We start from the raw sequence: 22,186 nt of genomic DNA, 5'->3' as shown, positions 1-22,186 counted from the left end.
AGAAGCTGAGGCAAGAGAATCACTTGAACCCGGGAGGCAGAGGTTGCAGTGAGCGGAGATCACGCCACTGCACTCCAGCCTGGGCGACAGAGCGAGACTCTGTCTCAAAAACAAAACAAAACAAAACAAAACAAACAAACAAAAAAAAAATGCAAGTTGAAAGATAGTGGAGAAACAGTTTTCAAGCTCTGAAAAGTAAAACCAACTTAGAATCCTATAACTAGAGAAAATGTCTTTTAGAAATAAAGGCAGAATAGATTGCTCAGACACAGAAAAGCTGAAAGAGTGCATCATCAGTTGACCTACACTATAAGAAAGATGAAAGGAAATCCATTAGGCAGAAGGAAGTGATATCAGATGGAAATTGGGATCCACAGAAAGGAATGGAGAACATCAAGAATGGCAACTACATTCATACAGGAACGGTTACGTGTAGGAGCTTTTTTCTTATTATTTAACTTTAAAAAAATATAATTATCTATTTAAAGGAAAAATAATAACAATGTATTGGACAATTTATAACATACATAGAAGTAAAATGTGTGGCAACAATAGTACAAAGATTGGGAGGGGAGAAATGGAAGCATACTCCTGTAAGTTTCTATATGAGAAATATAATATTACTTGAGTTAAAGATATGCACCATAGGCTGGGCACAGTGGCTCACATCTGTAATCCCAGCACTTTTGGAGGCCAAGGTTAGAGGATTGCTTGAGCCCAGGAGTTCAAGGCCAGCCTGGGCAACATAATGAGACCCTGTCTGTACAAAAAAATAAAATAAAATTTAGCTGAGTGTTGTGGCGTGCACCTGTGGTCCTAGCTACTCAGGAGGCTGAGGCAGGAGGATTGCTTGAGCCTTGGAGGTTGAGGCTGCAGTGAGCTGCAATTGTGCCACTGTACTCCAGCCGGTGTGACAGAATGAGACCCTCAATCTCAAATGAAAAAAAAAAAGGCCGGGCGCAGTGGCTCACACATGTAATCCCAGCATTTTGGGAGACCGAGGCGGGCGGATCACCTGAGGTCAGTAGTTCGAGACCAGCCTGACCAACATGGAGAAACCCCATCTCTACTAAAAATACAAAAAATTTAGCCGGGCTTGGTGGCACATGCCTGTAATCCCCACTACTCGGGAGGCTGAGGCAGGAGAATCGCTTGAACCCAGGAGGCAGAGGTTGCAGTAAGCCGAGATTGTGTCATTGCACCCCAGCCTGGGCAATAAGAGCGAAACCCCATCTAAAAAAAAAAAAAAAAAAAAAAAAAAGGAAAAAGAAAAAAAGTACCAGAAGCCAAAAGTTAACATTAAAAACAAAACAGAGAGGTACAGCTAATGTGTCAATAAAGGAGATTAAATGAAATCATAAATTATATTTAATTAACTCAAAAGTGGAAAGAAAAGGAAGAAAGGGGAAGAAAAAGTCAATAAACATGTAGAAATATCAAGACAACAGATTTAAAATAGTAAGATGCTCCATGTAAACCCAACATATCAATAATCACGTTAAATAGAAATGGTCTACACTCCTGAATTCAAAGGCAATATATGAAGCCAATATAGTCGACTTTTAAACACTTGGTGAATCTGGGTGAAAAGTATATGGGAGTTCTTGTCACTTTTTTTGTAATTTTTCTGCAACTTCGAAATTATTTAAAAAATAAAAATAAAAAAGTGCAATTTTTGTTAAAAAAAAAGCAATTTTTTTTAAAAAAACCTCTTATATCTCTTTTCTTAAGGTCATAGAGGACCTTGTTTTTTTTATCTTGTTGAACTCCGGCAGGGTTGTGGCACTGGGCAGAGAGTCAAGAGACTGAACTCCAGTTCCGTTTCCACCACGTACAGTATTTGCTTGACCTCTCCGAGCCTCAGTTTTTTTCATCTGAAAACGGGGTCACATTAAAACCTGCCTTGCAGGGTGATGGTGGGGAGTATTCAAGGACGCGCAATGCTGGCAGGTCATGAGTGCTCAGTGAAAGGCACACTGGTCAGCAAGATCATAATTATACCTAAGCATCCTGACCCTGATTCCATCTCTCAACGCTGCAAGCTGCAGTTGAGAAAGACAAGTCCAGGAGCCAAGGCCAAGGCAAGCCAGGATAATGCCAAGGGTAGCCTTTGCTTAGCTTTACCTACCTGCTGCCCCGCCCACCTCCAGGGCATCCTTCCTGGCGGCTTTCTCTGTGTACTATTCAAGGATGGGATACATCATTGTTCCCCCACCCCAGCCACTCTATGCCCCCTTTCAGAGGGTGAGTATGCCAAGCCACAGGCAAATAGTGAGCCCCTGTGTTGGTTCCATCAGGTTCATTTTACTACCATAGTTGGGCTGGGACCCTCATCCTTTCACGCCTGGATGCTGGTGATACACTCATAAATGGTCTCTTAGACTCCAGCCCTATTCTGCCTTCTACTTCCTCATCTCCAAATCCAATCCTCTTTCCACACTATGGCCAAATGATTTTTTAAAATAATTTTAGCAGCCTTTAGTTTTTAGAGCAGTTTTCGGTTCACAGCATAATCGAGAAGGAGGTACAGAGATTTCCTGTATATCTCCTGACCCCACACATGCCTAGCTCCCCGTTATCAACATCCCTCACCAGTGTGGTACATGCGTTACAATCAACAAATCCACACTGGCACACATTATCACCCCAAATCATAGTTTACACTAGAATTCACTCTCGGTGTTGAACGTTCTATGGGTTTGGATAAATGCATCCCCCTCTATACTATCATACAGGATAGTGTCATTGCCTTGAGACTCTTCCGTGCTGTGCCTAGACAACTCTCCCTCCCTCCAACCCCTGATGACCACCGATCTTTTAATTGTCTCCACAGTTTTGCCTTTTCCAGAATGCCATATAATTAGAATTGTATAGTATGTAGCCTTTTCAGATTGGCTTCTTTCACTTAGTAACATGAAGTTAAATTTATTTCATGGCTTGATAGCTCACTTCTTTTCAGCGCTGAAGAATATTTCATTGTCTGGATGTACCAAAGTTTATTTATCCATTCACCTATTGAAAGATCTCTTGGTTGTTTCTAAATGTCGACAATAACCAATGAAGCTGCTACAGGTTGAATATTCCTTATCCGAAATGCTTGGGACCAGAAGTGTTTGGGGTTTTGGATTGTCTCAGACTTTGAAATGTTTGCAGATACTTTCCTTTGAGCATCATGTCTGTGCTCAAAAGGTTTCAGGTTTTTGAGCATTTTGGCTTTTTGGATTAGGGGCTTAACCTGTATAAACATCTGTGTGCAGATTTGTATGTGGACGTACGTTTTTCAGCTCTTTTGGGAAAATACCAAGGAGTGTGTAGCTAAATTGTATAATAACTGTATGTCTAGTTTGTAGGAAACTGCCAAACTGACCCCCAATGTGGCTGTACCATTTTGCCCAGCAATGAATGAGAGTTCCTGTTGCTCCACATCCTTGTCAGAATGTGGTGTTGTCAGGTTCTGGATTTTGGCCAGTCTAATAGGTGTGTAGTGGTACCTCATTGTTGTTTTAATTTGCAGTTCCCTAATGGCATATGACGTTGAGCACCTTTTAATATGCTTATTTGCCATCTATCTTTTTTGGGTTTTGGTGAGGTGTTTGACTCCTTTGTTTTGTTTTGATGTTTGTTTGTTTGTTTGTTTGTTTTGAGACAGAGTTTCACTCTGTCGTCCAGGCTGGAGTGCAGTGGTGCTATCTCGGCTAATTGCAACCGCCACCTCCCGGGTTCAAGCGATTCTCCTGCCTCAGCCTCCCGAGTAGGTGGGACTATAGGTGCTCGCCACCACGCCCAGCTACTTTTTGTATTTTTAGTAGAGACGGGGGTTTCACCATGTTGGCCAGGCTGGTCTCAAACTCCTGACCTCAAGCGATCTGTCCACCTCTGCCTCCCAACGTGCTGGGATTACAGATGTGAGCCACCATGCCTGGTCAGTTTGATTCATTTTTAATTGGGTTGCTTTCTTATTGCTGAGTTTTAAGGGTTCTTTGTATATTTTGGATAATAGTCCCTTATCAGATATGTTTTTACAAATATTTTCTCCTAGCAAAATGATCTTTTAAAAAAGCAATTCTGATCTTGTCACTTTCTTGCTCAAAACCCTTCAGTGGCTCCCCATCATCTTCAGCATAAAAATCTAAACCCCTTAACTTGTCACAATTTAAAACAACCTAACTCTTCAATTTCTTCCCTTAGCCTTCCTCCCTTTCCTTGACAAAGACACGCTCTTGGCTCTATTCCCGCTAGGCCAGCTTCAATTACCTAACTCCCTGCATGACATTCATTGAACACCTATTATGTGGCAGACACTATGCTAGGTGCATTTTTACTATTCACTTTCTTGACTTTACCACAGTTAAGTAAGGGCTTACTATGCCACAGATGACAGTTCACTTTTGCCTGTTCTTCAACTCAGTTCAACTGCCTCCTCCTCCACCTGGATCTGCTCTTTCTGTCTTCCCATGACACTCTATGCCTTTTCAGAGCACTAGTTCTCCAGAGTTAATTCTTGCCTATGATCCTGGATTACTGTCTTTGTTAGGTACAATTCCTATCAATCTGCATGGGCCTCTTGAACTGAGGACAACACTCTAACAGGGCCCGGCTTAGGGTGAGGCCAGGAGCCAGACTGAATGCAATGGAACCGCGTGCTCCCCCAGCCAGATCTTGCCAGCCCTGTCCATCCCAGCAGCACCTTGCAGGATTCATCCAAGCATGTGCAGACACCCAGCCTGCCTCAGCCCTCCGCTGCTGGCCTTCAGAGCGTCTAGTGCCTGGGGTGTTGCTGGCACTGTGTCTTGGAGGGAAGTGAAGCAAAAGCGTCGGGACAAGGGGAATTATTATGTTCTCAAGAGTGTGGGGCTATAGGGCATCTGGGTCCTCCTGCGGAGGCCCACAGGCTGGGGGCGAGCTGAGAGTCCCTGCCAAGCCTCTCTTCCTCTAGTCAGTGGAGTCTCTTTGCATTCTGACAATTGTGACCCAGCTTGCGTGCTCAGGTTATGGGGTGGGGCTTGCCGGAATCCCTACCCTGGGTGTTGTGGGCAGGAATTCCAGAGGTGCTGCCCCCGGTGGGACTGGGAAGCAGGCAGTAGATGGAGCCTCCCCAGAACCTTGGCATTGCCAAGCCAGCTCCCCGGCCAGGGACACAGTATTGGGCAACACACTTCCAGGTGCACACCTCAGGTACTCGTTTGTGAAGTGGAGATCATGCTAATAGAGCATGGGGTTGCCTTGACTGTGGAGTGAGGCAGATTCAGCTAGCAGCAGCCTCCTGGGGTGTTGCAGGGCTTGATGTGAATGCAGGAGAGAAGTCCATGAAATGGAACATTCTGTGGATGGAAGCAAGTGTTTTTGCTGTTTATGTGCGTGTGTTTATGTCCGCCACGGTGGTGATTTTTTTTTTTTCCCTTGACGTGAGCCATAAAGTCCTTAAAAAGCCTCACAGAGCTGGATTTGGTGAACTGGAGGGAGCCGGGCCCCAGACACTTTAAACATGGCCTCAAGAAACTCCCTTCCCCTTTTGAGGATGCAGTTTTCCCACCTGTGAGTGAGGAAGTTGAACCACTTCGTGCTCTGGCCTGCTCTCTGACAGCTGTTTAACTTTCCTTCCCTCTATGCCATACATTTATGCAGAGTGGCTTCGGGAATGCTGAAAGATGTGGGATATCGTGCAGCAGAGTGTGTTTAAATCTGCCTGACATGGTTTTAAGAAAGAATGGGCCAGATTCAGGACCAGAACAAATCAGATGCCTTCCAGTGGTGTGGAGGGAATCCTGAACTCACCAGTTATGTTAGGCCATTCTTTCACTGCTATAAAGAAATACCTGAGAATGGGTAATTTATAAAGAAAAGAGGTTTAATTGGCTTGTGGTTCTGTAGGCTGTACAAACATGGAGCCATCTGCTTAGCTTCTGGGGAGGCCTCAGGGAGTTTTTACTCATGGTACAAGTCAAAGCAGGAGCAGGAGCATCACACGGCAAACGCAGGAGCAAGAGAGAGTGGGAGTGGGGAGGGAGGTGCCACACACTTTTGGATGACCAGATCTCATGAGAACTCACTCATTGTCTCAAAGACAACACCAAGCCATGAGGGATCTGCCCCTATGACCCAACTATCTCCCACCAGGCCCCACCTTCAGCGTTGGGGATTACAATTCAATATGAGATTTGGGTGGGGACAGATATTCAAACTCTAACATTCCACCCCTGGCCTCTCCCAAATCTCATGTCCTTCTCACATTACAAAATACAATTATGCCTTCCCAATAGTTCCTCAAAGTCTTAACTCATTCCAGCATTAACTCAAAAGTTCAAAGTCCAAAGTCTCATCTAAGACAAGGCAAGTCACTTCTACCTATGAGCCTGTAAAATAAAAAAAAAAAACAAGTTATTTACTTCCAAGATACAATGAGGACATAGGCATTGGGTAAACATTCCCATTCCAAATGGAAACAATTGACAAAAAAAAAAAAAAAGGGGGTGGGGGGAACTGCAGGCCCCACACAAGCTTAAACCCAGCAGGGGAGTCACTAAATCTTAAAGCTCCAAAATAATCTCCTTTGACTCCATGTCCCACATCCAGGGCACACTGGTGCAATGGATGGGTTCCCACGGCCTTGGGCAGTTCCGCCCCTGTAGCTTCACAGGGTGCAGCCCCTGAGGCTGCTCTCAAAGGCTGGAGTTGAGTTTCTGAAGCTTTCCCAGGCACAGGATGCAAGCTGCTGGTGGATCTATCATTCTCAGATCTGAAGGATAGTGTCCCTCTTCCCTCAGCTCCACCAGGCAGTGCCCCAGTGGCAACTCTGTGTAGGGCCTCCAACCCCACATTTCCCCTCTGCACTTCCTTAGTAGAGATTCTCTGTGAGGGCTCTGCCCCTGCAGCAGGTTTCTACCTGGATACCTAGGCCTAGTATCCCCTGAAACTAGGCAGAAGCCACCCAGAATCCACCACTCTTGCATTCTGTGCACCTGCAGGCTTAACACCACGTGGAAGCCACCAAGGTTTAAGGCTTGCATTCTCCAAAGAGGCAGACTGAGCTGTACCTGGGTGTGTTTGAGCCACAGCTGAAGCTGGAGTGGCCAGGATGTGGGAGTAGTGTCCCAAGGTTGTGCAGGGCAGCAGGTCCCTGTGCCTGGCCCACGAAACCATTCTTTCCTCCTAAGCCTCTAGGCCTGTGATGGGAGGGGCTGCCATGAAGTTTCCTGAAATGCTTTCAAGGCCTTTTCCTCATTGTCTTGGATATTAGTACTTGACTCCCTTTTAGTTATGCAAATATCTTTAGCAAGTGGTTGTTCCACAGCCTGCTTGAATTCCTTTCCTAATAAGCTTTTTCTTTCTTTGTCACATAGCCAGGCTACAAATTTTCCACTTTACACTCTGCGTTCTTTTTAAATATAAATTCAAACTTTAAGCCATTTCTTTGCTCCCACATGTGACTTAGGTTGTTAGAAGCAGCCATGTCACTTCTGAAACATTTTGCTGCTTAGAAATTTCTTCTGCCAAACCCTAAATCATCACTGTGAAGTTCATTCAAACATCCATAGATCCCTAGGGCATGAACACAAGGCAGCCAAGTTCTTTGTTAATGCATAACAAGGATGACCTTAGCTCCAGTTCTCATTTCCATCTGAGACCTCTTCAGCCTGGCCTTCACTGTCCATGTCACTATCAACATTTTGGTCACAACCATTTAACCAGTCTCTAAAAAGTTCCAAACTTTCCATCTTCCTGTCTTTTTCTGAGCCCTCTAAACTCTTCCAGCCTCTACCTGTTACCAAGTCCCAAAGTTGCTTCCACATTTTCAGGTATCTTTTAGCAATGCCCTACTCTCAGTACCAATTTTCTATGTTAGGCCATTCTTTCATTGCTGTGAAGAAATACCTGAGTCTGGATAATTTATAAAGAAAAAAGGTTTAATGGGCTTAGGGTTCCACAGGCTGTACAAGCATGACACCAGCATCTGTTTAGCTTCTGGGGAGGCCTCATAGAGCTTTTACTTATGGTGGGAAATGAAGTGGGAGCAGGCACATCACATGGCCACAGCAGGATCAAGAGAGAGAAAATGTTGGGAGGAGGTGCCACACACTTTTAAATGATCAGATCTTGCAAGAACTCACTATCTCAAAGACAGCACCAAACCATGAGGGATCTGCCCCCATAACAAAAACACCTCCCATCAGGCCCCACGTCCAGCACTGAGTATTACAATCATTCAACATGAGACTTGGGTGGGGACAAATAACCAAACTATATCTCCTGTCTTGGGTTATTTCTGGATGGTGGCATGGAGGGAGGAGGCAGGGGAGGCCTGGTGGCAAGACTGTAGTCACCTTGTGAGAACTGACCTGAGCCAGTGGATTGAGATGGGCCAATAGACACGATCCTCTGTGGTCAGACCCATCACCCCTCCCGTGCTCAGGACTGGATAATGGAGCCAGGGACCATATGCTGGCCCTGGAAGGACCCCAAGAGACACAAAGACCAACTCCATCCTTTAACAGAGTCAGCCTTTGATGCCAGAGCTTGGAAGAGAACTGATCAAGTTAGAGGCAGAGCCAAGAGGCTGTGCCTGGTGGGCTCATAATCATGGTCTGCTGGACAAACAGGTCACATTGGCTTCAAATGCCAAGGTAAAGTTTCAAGATTCTGGGGCTTAAAACAGGCAAGACACGCCAAGCATAGGGTCTCATGTCTGTATTCTCAGCACCTTGGGAGGCTGGGGTAAGAAGATCCCTTGAGCCTTGGAATTTGAGACAGCCTGGGCAACATAGTGAGATCCTCGTCTCTACAAGAAAAAAAATTTACAAATTAGCCAGTTGTGGTTGTATGCACCTGTAGTCCCAGCTACTTGGGAGGCTGAGGCTGGAGGATAGCTTGAGCCTCGAAGTTCAAGTTTATAGTGAGCCGTGATCATGCCACTGCGCTCCAGTCTGGGTGACAGAGTGAGTCCCTGAAAAAAAAAAGAAAAAGAGAAAGAAAGAAAGAAAGAAAGAAGAAAGAGAGAAAGAGAAAGAGAGAGAGAAAGAGAGAAAGAAAGAGAAAGAAAGAAAGAAAGAAAGAAAGAAAGAAAGAAAGAAAGAAAGAAAGAAAGAAAGAAAGAAAAGAAAGAAAGAAAGAGAAAGCAAGCAAGCCTAATCTATATTGGAAGTCTGTATTGTGGGCACTTTGCTGGAGTGATTGCCTGGGAGGGAGCACAGGTGAGCTTGGAGGGTGTTGGAAATATTCAATTTCTTGTCCTGGGTGCTCAATACAAGGCTGTGGCAGTTTGTGAAAATTCATCAAGCTATAGGGATGATACGTGTACACTGTACTTCAAAAAAATATTTTTAAAAAAGAACTAAAATAAGAAAATCATGTGGCTTAGACACTGTTCGGCAGCCCCCTGGGGCGTAGAGGAGAGGGTGGTATGTTTCCAACACCCCCAGCTGTAACCATGGGATGGGGGAGTGTTCGAGGGCTGGCCACTGGCGCATATTGGCAGAGCAAACACACGGGCCTCCGAGCACACTGTCCCCTCTGTGTACACAGCGTGTTAGGCCAGGCTCCACCGAGCTGCACTTCATGGCAACAAAGACAACAATGCTACCATCTCGTAATCGTCAATAGCATCGCCGCACTCAAGTCTTTGGTCCAATATTTGCAGAGCCAGGGGAGCCACGTCTACTTTGCAATATTGACTTAGATTTGTCACTTACCAGAAAAACCTGAGTGCCCAGGCCCGCCTGCTCATCCACCGTGGCCTTTGGGAGGTGCGTGGCCTTAGGCAGAATGTGTGGGGTCATGGAAAACCAGCCCCCTTCGTTTCATGGCTGTTGTCACTATTATCTTACCCGTGTACCCTGGAGTCAGGCTGTGGAGAGGGGTCATGAATCTCCAGACTGCTGATTAAGATTGCCCGATGTCCTCTGTAATCCAATCTACAAGATTTGGAGAGAAGTGAGTTGGCAAAAATGAAGCATGGAGTTCACCTTTTTGAAGGGCAGCTTTCAGGAAATGGCGATTATAAAGCATTTCTTCATGAAGAAAAGCTTTCTTTTTCATAAGGAAAGGACATTTCTTCTTCATAAATGGGTTAAACCTTATAAATGCCTAAGACGTTGGCTTCCAGTTCAGGGTTTCACTTTTCCCGATAATTTCTGAGTGAGACACTGTACCATTGACAAATACAAGAGACTGCTTTCCAGAAATTCATGTTGCCCAGGGAAGCGGCTCCCGCTTTGTGAGCTCCAGGGCCCCAGTGCCCGGCCATGACCTGTGACCTCCTTGCTCCCGGCCTCGCTGTCAGCTGGAGAATGTGAGGGGCCAGCCTGCATCAGCTGGACAGGGAGGGCCTGGACACACTGCCCGGAGGCTCTGCTTTCCACAAGGGGCTGACCCCTCACCGCAGGTGCTGTGTCCCGAGGGCAGCCTGGATGCCCAGTCAGGGGGCAAGAGCTTAGACACCCCTGCCCTGAGAGCATTTCTCTTTCTCCCATTTTATCAGAAAGGCTCTGATGAGACTCCCTGCCCTGCCCTCTTTCTGCCTCCAGGGCTCACACATTCAGGGAGGCCTCCCATAACCATTAATTTAGCCAATTTCCTGGGCCACACCATCCCCCGGGGACCCCACTTTGGTGGGCAGCAGCGGAACAAGACCCCCTGCTGTTTCCCTTCCCTTTTAATTACACGAGGACAAGCTTCCTTGGGCTGACTTTGGGAGGCAAGCCCCAGGCCAGCCTGGCTGCCCTCCACGAAACAATGCACACATGTTCCGGAGAATTCCCTCCTCGCCTAATCCGGGCTGGGAAGAAAAGGGCTTTTCTTCTTCTTGTCAAAGGGAGTCTTCGATGCTAAGATACCATTTTGTGTCTCAAGTCATGTCACGGGACTTCTGCCTCAGCCTCGCTGCCTGCTCTTTGGAAATGAAAGACACAGTCCTTGATTCACCTCAGCACAAGTACCCCCACCCTGCCCTCCTCTGAAAATGAAAGGGGGTTGGGGGCCAAGGGAAGCAGGAAAAGCTCCCAACTCCCACTGTTTCTTTCTCACCCTGGCAACCTCGGCTTTCTGAACTATTTGCCCAAAGGATGAGTAGGGAGGGCTGAGCCTCACCTGCTGATCTCAAGGGTCATGAATATTCTTATAATCCCCTGGAAAGAAGGGCCCTTTCATTAGAGAAGCGGATTCAGTCCTGGCGGCCTTCGGTGTTCCCACCTCCTCCTGCCCACTGGCCTGGCCTCCACTCTGCGGTCCGGCTCCGCGGCCTCTGGGTCCCTGCTGGCTTTTCGGCTATTCGCATAGACTAGAAGAAGAACTGGATTTTCATAAGGCACTGCTATGCCGCTTTCCCTCACTAATCCGTGTCCCTATGTCATAGAAGAGTTAAAAGAAATAACAAGAAAAAAGTTACAGACATACAACCTGCCCCTTAGAAAGGAGTTGGCTTCAGTACACACGAGGGAACTCTCTGACCAACTCACTGGTAGTTGCATGTTTAAGTTCACACTTTACTTCATTGGACAAAAGGATCTGAGGTCACTTTTGGAAATTCCCACAATAATGCAGATGAAGAAATCAAAGTTACATGAGGAAAAAAAGGGAGCAAGATGAAATCAAGTCAAGGAAAAATTTAATACCATGAAATTAAGGACTGAATCTGCTTTTCTGATGAAAGGGTCCATCTTTCTAGGGGGTTATAAGACATATAATGTAAGGCTCCATATGAGAGCAAGGATAATTTAGTTTTGGGCTTCCTAACAGCCAAAGTAAAAGGAGAAAAATGGTCAATAGAAGGTAGGTACAAAGCATTTGCTCAGGGGTGGCGCAGTTCTTCCTGATGCTGGGTTCTCTATCAACCGTGGGTCCTGAAACAAAAACACTGGTGTGCCACATTAACAACGTCATCATTAACATCCCTGCGCCAAAGGTAAGAGTTTCATTTAGCAATGCTAAATGAGTTGGAACTGAATTCTCTGTATCTTCTTAAGAAAAATACAGACCCATATGACAGCCTACGTTTTCTTCAGAATCTGTAAGCGCAGCTTATTGAGTTGGTGCCACACAGGCAACACCCTTAAGGGCCTCTCCTGAACAGACATGAATGCACAGGACTTGGGCTGTGAACCGGACTGTTCACTCTTCCAGGCCCAAGCCCGTAGCACCAGCACCAGCAGAGCAGTTGGAGCAGCGGTGGCTCCACAGAGCACAGCTGGGCCCTGACTGGAAGCAGAGGCCACTGAAATGTCTGATAACCCTTTGCTTAGCAGAAAGAGTGGAGGAAACACCTCTGGAGAATAAATTGTACTTGTGTCAGCATAGGTGAGTAGACACTGCAGGAGAGGGGCAACATTCCATCAATATTTCTTTTTCTTTTTTTTGTTTTTGAGATGGAGTCTTACTCTGTCACCCAGGCTGGAGTGCAGTGGTACGATCTCAGCTCACTGCAACCTCCGTCTCCCTGGTTCAAGCGATTCTCCTGCCTCAGCCTCCTGAGTAGCTGGGATTACAGGCACCCGCCACCACGCCCGGCTACTTTTTGTATTTGTAGTAGAAATGGGGTTTCACCATGTTGGACCTTGGCCTCCCAAAGTGCTGGGATTACAGGCATAAGCCACCGCATCCGGCCAATTCCAGCAATATTTCTGATGCCATTCTTGTTTTTGGTTTGGAAACAATTATTGATGGATCTTAATTTAAACCAACATAGTGTCATAATAATAGCTAATAGTTTTGGACACTCACCATGTGCCAGACACTTTGAAAGTGTTTAAAATATATTATCTAATTTTAACCCCAAAGCCCCTGAGATAGAAAACACACACACACACACACACACACACACGTGTGTGTGTGTGAAATGAGGAAATGAAGGCTTAGAGAAGAATTTGACACCGCACAGCTAGAAAACAGCGGTGCCAGGATTTTAACCCAGTACTGCGACCTGCAGGGCCCAGGGTTTTCATGAGCATAACATCCTGAGAAGAAAATCCTACTAGAAATCAGGAGGCCTGGAAGTGTTTGGTTCAGAGATCCAAACAAACGAGCTTTGTAAACTGTAACAAACTAGCTTTGCTATGTTCTCCTTCAGGGATTCATTTATGCCATGTTTTTGAACACGGATTGGGTCTTCAAAATCCTTTATAGCCCCGACATTCAAATCAGCTTATTTATTCATTAGATCACAATGTATTGTGCCAGGACTGTGTTACGGGGAAATCAGGTGCAGTCAGTCTCTGATTTCTCAGAATCTACAATCTAAAAGGGAAGACAGACACCTTGTAAGTAACTGGGAATGTCACATGCACAAAGAGGGCCAAGTTTAGGGTGCTACAGGAGAATATCAAAAACTTAAATTAGTCTGAGTTGGGAGCTAGGTCAGGGAAGGGCTCCCAGAGGAGGTGATATTTCAGCAGAGCCCTAAGGATAAGTAGCAGTTGGCTAGGCAAATGGGAGTTCGGGGTGGAGAAGAGGATGTACAAAAGCCCAGGGTAGCATAGAGTGTATTTATAGACCCGAAAGCTCAAGTGTCTGAAGCACAGGGAAAAAGGAGGCTGGAGAAGGCAGGGGCAGATCTCACTGGGCCCTGAAAACCCTTGATGACTCTGAACATTATCAGGACAGTGCCAATCCATACCATGGCTTTAAGCAGAAGAATAACAATCATCTAGGATCTGGCTATAGTACAGAGGCTAGGTCAGAGGAAAGCAAGAGAGCAAATGAGTCAGGAGGCCCTGCAGATCATGATTAGGGCCAAGATGGTGACAGTGTGGATGGAAAGGCATGGATGGATTTGAGATGCTTGGGTGTCTAATTAATAGGCCATGGTGGAGATTTGATGTGGACATGGGGTTGGGGGAAGAGTCAAGGGTGACCCCTAGTTTTTGGTTTGAGCAAAAAGGTAAATGATGTAAATGATATTCCCATTTAGTGAAACAGAGCAGAGTGAAGTGAGTACAGGTGGGCAAGAATTATAATGACTTTAGCTATGAGGTATCTTTGAAAAGTGCAAGTGATAATGTTGAATAGGCATCGGGAAGCACTGGCGATTACATGAGAGTTGAGGCTATGGGAGTGGATACAATCTAGGAAGAGAATATCGGTTGGAAGAGCACCAGAACAGAGCACTGAGGAGGAAGAACAGCCAGGAAGGTAGGAGGAAAATCAGAAGTGTGTGCCGTAATGGAAGCCAAGAGAAGCAAGTACTTCAAAGATGAAGTGGTCAACGCTACAGAATATAGTAATGGGTGAAGTGAGATATGGCCTGAAAACTATCCGATGAATGTAATGACATGGACACCACCCTGTCCTTAGGGAGAACAGGTCTGGTGGAGTCGTACAGCTGATTTGGACATGCAACCAATATACCAGGTATCACTGCCATTTGCTGGCCTGGCTTCTGGCACTTGCCATTGACATAAAATATATCCCGATTTCAGGTAAAGAAGCCAACAGGTAATTTTCATGGACGGTGCAGAGCTTCAGATATTTTAAACAAAGGGTCTGATCCTATAGCTAAGCCTCATAGTACAAAGCAGTGATTGTCAAATGTTTAATCTCTTGAGAATTATTGAGTACCCCAAGAGTTTTTGTTTGTGTAGGTTATGTCTGTTGATATTTATTATATTAGAAATTAGAGCTGGCTGGGTGCAGTGGCTCATGCCTGTAACCCCAGCACTTTGGGAGGCAGGGGCGGGTGGATCACTTGAGGTCAGGAGTTCGGGAACAGCCTGGCCAGCATGGTGAAACCCCATCTCTACTAAAAATACAAAAGTTAGCCGGGTGTGGTGGCATGCGCCTGTAGTCCCAGCTACTGGGGAGGCTGAGGCAGGAGAATCACTTGAACCTGGGAGGTGGAGATTGCAATGAGCCAAGATCATGCCCCTGCACTCCAGCCTGGGTGGGTGACAAGAGTGAAACTCTGTCTCAAAAAAAAAAGAGAACAAAAAAGAAAGAAAAAGAAAAAAGAAATTAAAACTGAGAAATATTACTCAATTTATTTAAAAAATAAAACAATTACATGTTAACATAAATAACATTTCTGATGAAAAACAAATATAGCAACAAGAGTAGTACCATCTTGCATTTTTGCAATTCTTTTTAATGTCTGGCTTGATAGCAGATAACCGGATTATCTTACCTGCTTCTGCATTCAATCTATTGTGATATACTGTTTTGGCTGACATAGATGTAGAAAACCTGGCCTCACACAGTTACGGAATTGAAAAAGAGAAGAATGTAAGAGCCATTTCAGGTAATTGTGAGTCTTCTCTGATACTGCACCAACACTTAAAAAAGGTTAGTTGTAATGTGGCATCCGAAACCATATCAATGAACTTCTCATATTCTGTGACCTAAACTCCTCTGGTCCAGCTCCCATGTTGTAGGCATCTTTACTCATGCCTGATTTGTTACCACAACGCATTAACCATTCGAGAAATACTAGTTCCCACGGTTATGCAGATCCTCCAACTGTTGACACTTTGCACTTTACAATATCCAAAAATCACATCCATTAATATCATTATCTCATCAGAAATACATACACTGAAAAGCTGTCAAGCTCAATGACAAGCTCAATACAAGTTTTTCAAAATGTTCATTTTTGCTTAAATGTGTAATTAGTATCATTGGCAATAAATGCACAAAAGTGGTTTTCCTTGAAGTGGCTGGCTCACTCCGCTTAGTTTGAGAAAATGGCTGCCAGGTGACCAAGTCTGACTTACGTAGTTTGTCAGTCATTCTTTTAAGCAAAATGGTGTTCCTTGAAAAAAAAGTCGTAATTTACGTTACAAATTAAACAATTATACAAGTACTTTTTCTCAAGATCACCATTATCCTTTATATGCACATGTTTTCTGGGTACCAGGCTTTTGTGTTTTTTTTGGAAAAAAGGGGAGTGCATGGCAGTGAAGACGACATAGTGCCTGTTAGGACCGGCGGTGCCGTTGCCTTGATTCATGCCGAGGCTCCAGTGTGGTGTGCTGTGGTTTTTCTACAACCAGTGAATGTCAACACAGTGAAAAGGGCAAATATTAGTATTATTATCAAAATCATGGTGACCTTGTGGACCACGGAAATAATCTTGAGGACCCCCAGGGACCCAAAGACCACACTCTACCAACTGCTGGTGCAGAGTAAGCACTGGTATCTAAGAAGGCAATTTCCTCATGGAGAAACTCTCCAGATGCCAAAAAAGGCAGATTTTCCCCTGAAAGTGTTTTATATCTTTAGTAAAGCTCTGTAATAAATACTTCAGAAGTTTAGTGCCAGAATCAAACTATTTAATTAAATGTTTAAAATCATACAATAATCAGTTCGATTTATTCCATCACAATGAATATCTTATTTACCTTGTGGACATATTTTAAAGATTAAATGAGATAAAAAAGCTCTATGCCAATTAAGGGCAGTTTTATATAAAACAGAATTAAAGTTTTCACAAATGTCAGCATTAGAAGAACGCTGAATGAACATCCAACCAAACCCTCTTATTTTATCAATGGAGAAATAAAGCTACCTGGAGACAGATTTTAATCAAATGATCATGTTCCCATTTTAGATATTTCATTCTGGCAGGAGTGTGGGGGATGAACAGGAGATGAAAATGAAGGCCCATGGCAACAACAAAGGTGAGACATGGGGGCCACCTGATCTGTGCAGACAGGATGGGAGTGGAGGGGTACAAATATATTAAACTGGTGGGTCGGGCGTGGTGACTTACGCTTGTAATCCCAGTGCTCTGGGAGGCCGAGGTGGGTGGATAGCCTGAGATCAGGAGTTCGAGACCAGCCTGGCCAACATGGTGAAACCCTGTCTCTACTAAAAATACCAAAAAAAAAAAAAAAAAAAAAAATTAGCTGGGCGTGGTGTTGCACACCTGTAGTCCCAGCTACTCCGGAGACAAAGGCAGGAGAATCGCTTGAACCTGGGAGGCGGAGGTTGCAGTGAGCTGAGATCGTGCCACTGCACTCCAGCCTGGGCAACTGAGTGAGACTCTGTCTCAAAAAAAAAAAAAAAAAAAAAGTGGTGATTGGATTTGTTGGTTGCACTGGGGAGAGGGTCCCAGGTTTTTGTCTTGTGCAACTAGGTATATCACAGTGTCTGTCACAAAAATAGTGGAATCTGGAGAAGAGACAGGTTTACTGGAGAAAGAATTGGTTGCATTTTGGATAGGTTAAGTGTGAAGTGCCTGTGGGACATGCAGGTATAGTTGGTGATATGGGTTTGTGAAGCATGGAGAGAGGAACAGGATGGAGCTCGAGTTGAGAGCCAGGAGCAGATACAGCAGGGAGAGCTGATCAGCCAGGGAGAAGTAGGGTCGAGAAACGCAGAGTGTTCAGGGAACGACAACACTCAGGCAGGCCTGTGAGCAGCACTGAAAACCAATAGGCATTTTGTTATTAGAAGGGAAACCAGGAGAAAGTAGTGGCACAGAAGCCAAAGAAATAAGAGGTTAGAGAGAGAGAGAGAGGGCGAGTGAATGTATGTTACAAAGTTCTAAATGTCCCAGGGGGAGGAGAGGGAGAATGAAAGTTTATCACAAAATATTAAATAACCTTAAGGGACCAAGCCAAATAATAAATGTATTGAGGGCAATTAGCCAAATGGAGGTCACTGGTGGCCTTGCTGAGGGGCAGATGGCAAAGTGGCAGTGGTGGTGGTGAGGATATGGTGCAAGGGCCCAGATGGTAAAAGAAAACACTGGCTTTGAGGGGGCTGAAGAAGGAATGGGGAGGACTTCTCTTTCAAGGAGGATGGCTGTGAATGAAAGACAGTGGAGTTTACAGATATACAGACAGTCCTCGACTTACAATGGTTTGATTGATAACTTTTCAACTTTATGGTGGCACGAAAGCTATATGCATTCAGTAGAAACTGTACTTCAAGTACCCAGAAAACTGTTCTGTTTTCCACTTTCAGGCCGGTATTCAGCACATTACAAGACATTCAACACTTTATTATAAAATAGGCCCTGTGTTAGATGACTTTGCCCAACTGCAGGCTAATGTAAGTGTTCTGAGCATGTTTAAGGTAGGCCAGGCTAAGGTGTGATGTTCAGCAGGTGAGGTGTATTAAAATGCATTTTAGACTTAGAATATTTTCAAATTATGATGAGTTTATTGGGATGTAACTCCATCCTAAGTCAAGGAGCATCTTTATAGGGTTCACAGAAGAGGCCAACTTATTTCTAGATGCTGGGATTCCTGAATATTTTAAACCTTCACTTGCCTTATTTCTAGGTAACTATATCCAGAGTACCCAGAATAGAGTAACGCTTTTTTGCCAACCAGCTCATGACATGAAAAGGAACTGCCTCCTTACGATGGTTGAACGGGTAAGGGAAGAAAGCTATTAGTACTCTTCCAGCCCATTCTGTACCTGCTCTTTTTCTAAGCTCTGCAGTCAAACCTACGTGGGATCCCATAAAGACTTCGTCAACCAGCCAGCGGTGGAACTTGAGGCAACCTCTCTGAGCCAGAGTTAGCCTGTTGGTAAATGACAATGCCTGCCTTAGGAAGTTGTAAGAATAAGCAAGATGATGTGTTTAAAGTACCTGGGATACAGCAGGCATTTAATAAATGAGAATTTCCCTCCAGTCCAGCCTCATAATAAAGCAGAAACAACAAAAAACTCTGCATCTCTAAAAATGACCAGAAATCATGTTATTTTCAGAAGGCCTTGGTACTATTATCACCCAAATGCACCGAGGCCAGAAATGAGCAGAAAGCTATAGTTGAAATCAGAGGTTTCAAATAGTGACTCACGGGTGGGAAGCATGCTATTTGCAGATGTTTCTCTTGGACTCACACAAGTATTTAAGATTTTCAAAATTAGCTGCTAACATTTAAAAATAGGGAGGTTTCACATAAATAGATCCCCAACTTCTTTCACAAAATGACTGGCTTTGGAAGTATTGAACCTGTGGCCCTGGGTCTAAATCTTCATGAAACACATAGAACTTGCCTAGGAATCAGGAAATAGTTTCTAGCTGTAACATTAATTGAGCAAATTGCTTTTCTCTGGGTCTCTTTTTTTTTTTTTTCCAAAGTAAGAGTTATCACTGTTCTAAGACAATAGTTCATTTTTTAGGTAAACAAAGTAAATCCGAGGACAAAACCATGATAAAACTTCTTGAAATCACACGATACATACAGGTAACCAGGTAGTAGAAGGCTTTCAAAATGATGCAGAATATATAAATATTGGCTGCACAAAAGATTATCCAAACTACGGGCATCAATAAAAACACCATGATGATTCAGAAAGAGGAAAACCCTCTTAAAATGAACTACTGTATGCCTAAGTACACAGGAAGGTTTAAGCTTCCCATCAGATGTGGCACATGCAGACTTGTCGCATACTCATCTGCTCTAGAAAGTTCCCCATTTCCACATTCTCATCTTGTGGCTTTTGAGGAGGTTGAGCATACCACGCCTCATCCGTGGAGGCTTTCTGCTTGGCTGGCTTCAGACAAAGTTACCATTAACTCCCCAACCTGCAAGAAAATGATTTGACACAAAGGATTCCAAAATGTCCTCCTCTCCCCCTACAAGCCTGCAAACAAATGGTACAGGAATGAGGTCAGAAAGGAATCCCCCGCCTACCAGGCCCCTGAATTCATTTACCTACCTCAGAGCCCATTCAGAGAAAGGGGTGGGACAGGGAACAAGAGATGCTTGGAGGCCAAGTGGAGTTTGGGGGTCGAGCGCTACATTACAAGATTTGACAGGCCTTTGCCAGCCTTCAGCTTCTTTGTGTCTCTCACATAATAGAGAAACACAAACTGAGCAGCACACGACCTGTGGTTACACCCTTGGACAGAGCACACTCTTTGCAAATGCTAATAGTATTGTAGCATCCTGTCACCCGGTAACACAAAAAAGGATGTTGATTTTCACATGAACCAGAACAGGCCCATTGTACACAAGTTTGTGACCAACTTGTAGTATCTGCACATCAAAAGGCCAGCCAATCACAGAGTACACAGCTGGCGAAACGCACCAACGGGGGGCGCCCAATGGGGAGAGCATCCAGGTCCAAATGACTCACTCCACCAACAGGATAAGAAAACAATGCTTTTGACGCGAACAAAATTACACTCTCAGAATCTTGATTCAGCTATGACCAGAGCAATGAGTATAATTAGCAAGAATGTGAATGTCTCAGATGTTTAGAGAAATCTGAATGTATGAAAGTGGGAGTGGCTGTGTGATGGTACCAAGAGCCTATAAAATGGCAGAGGCAGCAAATGGCAGGCATGTTCAATTAAGCGTTCATATTAGAGATGTTCTGATACGGGTAAAGATAACTCATACAGATTTTGGCATGAAAATCTCTCTTTCGGTCCTAACAGTCTTGGGAAACCAGACATATCTCACGGCAAGAAAATTAAAGAATGTACATGAGATACCTGGAATATAAATTTAGTAGAAATTTTAAAGACTTCTGCTAACAGCTTTTCCTTCAAAATAATTTTATTGGGGGTGGGGAGCAGAAAGACACTCAAAAGTAGTAATTTGGGCCAGGCTAGGTGGCTCACGCTTATAATCCCAGCACTCTGGAAGGCTGAGGTAGGAGGCTTGCCTGAACTCAGAATTTCGAGATCAGTTTGGCAACATATTGAGATCTCATCTCTACTAAAAATTAAAAAAAAGATTAGCTAGGCATGGTGGTGTGTCCCTGTAGTCCCACCTACTGGAGAGGTTGAGGTGGGAGGATCACTTGAGCCCAGGAGGTCGAGGTTGCAGTGAGCTGTGATTGTGTCACTGCACTCCAGCATGAGGGACAGTGAGAAACCCTGTCTCAAAAAAAAAAAAAAAAAATAGTAATTTGGAAAAATAAAATATTCAATCAAGTTTTTAAAAACTGAGGAAAGAGCAATTCCATATTTTAATACTTGGACTAACTAAAAAAGATTGACAGAATCTGCACAGGATAAAATGAGAGAATTAACATTATTAACATGTTGAGAATTGCAAAGCACTTGTTTTTTACACCTAAAACTTAAGGCCTGGGGTTAACATGAAATTAGAACCTACTGAATCTCATCTTCTTGTCCACTAAGGTCTCACAGGCAGCCACACATCTCTGCTGATAGTTCCATTCTTGCAATGCAACAATAGCCTCATGTAATTAGGAAAGACTATCATAGGCCATTTTTGTTATGAGTTAGGTCATTTTGTACTTTCTAGGTACATCATGTGCCCTAATGTGCTCCTAATATCATAAATGTTTACTTTCCTAAAAGTATTTCTGAAAGGGAGCATATTTTGGAAAGTGCATAGGCTTGTAATCATACTTGTTTTCAAGTTTCAACTTTGCTATTCAACTAGAATAACCTTGTGCAAAACCTGAGCTGATTTTCTCATCTATGAAATGGAAACAATACTTTCTGTGATAATGGGTGCAAAACACAAGGTATACTGGTTTCTTTGCTCCGGATTCAAGTTTTCTTCTTAGTTTCAAAATTTTAAAGGGAAACCAAAAATGTTTCATGGGACCAATCCTTGGCAAGATAGGATATTGACCGTTCAAAAAGAATTCAGTGGAGTTTCTCCATGGATCCCAAAATGCTGCTGGCCAGTTTTAGTCCACTTTGTAGTGTTCTGAGTCCTGCTCAGACCTTTATAATAGGCCCTTAGTTAGGATGTATTAATATTTCTGGAATGGCTGCAAACTTACGCATATCTCTCTGCATCCTTCCTCTCAACACACATCAGGCACCTCCTGCTACTGTGGTGTTGCTCACGGCAGCGGGCAGGCAGGCATGTTGTTGTCACTGGGTGTGTACTGTGTCCTTGAGGTGATTTCTGATTTTGTACTATATATATATACGAATTGTAGAAAAAAATTATATACATTAGGTATGCAAGGGGAGTGGCTGTGTACCACCTGGAGCATTATGGCACATGTGGGAATTCTTAAACCCTCTAGACAAATATATTTCTTAAAATGAGAAATAAGTAAGCATTGTATTTTGTTAGTGATGCAGGGCTGTTTCTGTGTTAAGATGTATGGAAAGAGAGATTAATAACAAAAATAGAACACAAACTAAAGGAGCAGAAAAATGGTTAGGTTCATTCCTTCAGTTGAGAGGGAAATTAATTTCAGCATTTCCTGGCAGCTGAAGCAAAGAAAATGGTAAAGTCTTCAGTTCTCATTGTCACAAGGAGAGCAGTACATACATGTGTCTGGAGGGGAAACCGCTGGTACTATC

This window comes from Gorilla gorilla, chromosome 2, assembly GCF_029281585.2.
Source record: "Gorilla gorilla gorilla isolate KB3781 chromosome 2, NHGRI_mGorGor1-v2.1_pri, whole genome shotgun sequence".
Lineage (NCBI taxonomy): Eukaryota > Metazoa > Chordata > Mammalia > Primates > Hominidae > Gorilla > Gorilla gorilla.
Note: the sequence above shows the minus strand (reverse complement) of the source record.